Here is a 2,361-nt window from a genome sequence, read left to right on the forward strand (position 1 = left end):
ATATTATCTTATCTTATCTTATACAATGAGGGAAACAACAGAGATATCAAATGGATTTGTTGTTGCAAAAGAAGGAAGCTCAGTGGAGTTATGCTATAAGTGCTTGGGCCACATGAATGAAAAGTGCCTAAAAGTTCTTGTTAGTAAAAATCTACTTCTAAGATTGAAATCCTATGAACTTATCTTTGTGAGCATTGTATTTATGGTAGACAACGAATAATTTCTTTTATAAGAGGTTGTCATGAAAGAAAAACAAATTTATTAGAATTAATACATTATGTTATGTTTGGGTCAGTGAATGTTAAGTCTTTAGGAGGAGCTTCATGTTTTATCACTTTCATAAATGATGCATCGAGGAAGGTTTGGGCCTACCTTATGAAAATTAAAAGTGAGATGTTTGAAATATTTCCAAAAATTCATATTTTTGTTAAAAGAAAGACTAAAAAATTGCTTTGGTGTTTAAAGATAGATAATAATGATAAATATTACCCAATACATTCCAAAATTAACATTACAAAAATATGATTAAACTCATTATAAAATAAGTAAAAATAATAATCCATTAAACTCCTTATTACTTAAATGTAAATATCCTTTATTTTGATTTAGAGTAAAAATTTCTTTAAAATTTTATACCAATAATAATATAAATATAATATCATTAAGATGATGTTGTTAGGATGATGTCATATTGAATAGATTATTTGGACTACTTGATTTAGAATGTGAAATATTCACAAACTTTGATAAATACTACGGAAATTAAATATTTTCATTACATATTTTAAAATATGTCATATCAAAATGAATAAAGTCAATTGTTTGAATAATTCATTTCCAAAATATTTCAAAATTTGTTACTATTTTTTTCATATTGAACTTCATTCCAAATGCTCATCATTTGACTTGCCATCATAAATCGCTTTTTGCCTTCATGAGACTCGATCTCCGATCCTCTATCTCACGGAACGCGGATCCAACCAACAGCTCCCCGCATTCACCGAAAGTCCCACCTTTGTAATTTCAATGGAAGACCATCTGGAGTCCCCTGGGCGTCCACTTTTTCTTGAAGGCTGTGATGGCTCTGAATCCTCTGGACGGCGCACATGCAATTTCCTCACTATTTCTTGCGGCGCACAATTCGTGGCCGAGTCATGGTGCCCTGTTTCTTCGCGGGCCGACTATGGAGGCTATATCAATACCACAAACCCTCCCAAATTCACAACACAGTTCAAGCTTTAAGCCCCTTCGCCTGCATTAAAGACGAAATTGAGGATTCAATTAGGGTTTCGGCATTGAAAAAAATGGCAGAATTCGAGGATTTCCTGCCACTTATGGCGGAGAAATTGGGAGAGCGCGAATTCATGGCGGAGCTCTGTAACGGTTTCCGTCTTCTGGCAGATCCCCGGCTAGCCCTGATAACTTTGGAGAGCTTGAAGAGGAATTCGGCTCTACTAGGGTTGGATTCCCCGACGGATTCAGAACTGCGGGCGATGATGGAGGAAGGGGATTTGGACGGCGACGGGGCACTGAATGAACATGAATTCTGCGTTCTGATGATCAGATTGAGCCCTTCTTTGATGGACGAGGCTTATAAATCGCTGAACAACGCCCTGGAAAATGATTTGGAAGAATTCCCAAATGAGAAATAGTAAATGTATTTTGAATTCCGTGTAGTGTTGAAAATGAATTGAGGCATTTATGGAGGTGTATGTAACAGATCTGGTTTAGCCATCGGCTTCCATCGTACGGGGATAAATTTTATCAAGATTTGGTTATAATGTCGGCGTCAGGGTAAATTTTTATCAAAATTTGTTTATAATTTCAAACCCTGACAAAGTATTTATGTTTGTTTTAATGGAATATATTACTAATTTTGGTTTTTGGGGTTTGGAATTTATTAGCAAGTAAATTCTCGGTTTATAAATAAAAACTTATTTATATTTGTTTTAATTGAATATATTTATATAAAAATTGTGTTTAAATTTATATAAAAAAATAAAAATCGAAGAACAAAAAATATTTTAGATCTAGTTTAAAATAAATTTGAATGGAGTAGTCTGCGTAAGCGGAGGAATTGTCCGAATGGCCAAAAAATGGATTCCCAAAAGTGGCCGGAATTTGGGCAAAAAAATTCAAAAAATCTTGTAGAGGCAGTGTTTGACTCATGTTTTTGATGGTGGAAATAGATTCAACACCATCAAAAACTTCTAAGGCATCTAAAATTATGAAGTTTGACAAAGTGGATTCTCAAAAGTGGTCGGAATCTAGGAAAAAAAACTTCAAAAAATCTTGTAGAGGCAGTGTTTGAATCATGGTTTTGATGATGGAAATAGATTCAACACTATCAAAAACTTCTAA

At 33.9% G+C, this 2,361-nt stretch overlaps 1 pseudogene; it reads left to right on the forward strand.

Moving 5' to 3' along the window:
- Positions 1–966: 966 nt before the first annotated feature.
- LOC149242341 (calcium-binding protein KIC pseudogene) lies at positions 967–1,710 on the forward strand (annotated as a pseudogene).
- Positions 1,711–2,361: the final 651 nt, after the last annotated feature.

The sequence above is a fragment of the Pinus tabuliformis genome, chromosome 8 (genome assembly GCF_031772625.1).
Source record: "Pinus tabuliformis cultivar Carrire ecotype Pingquan chromosome 8, CPIR1, whole genome shotgun sequence".
Lineage (NCBI taxonomy): Eukaryota > Viridiplantae > Streptophyta > Pinopsida > Pinales > Pinaceae > Pinus > Pinus tabuliformis.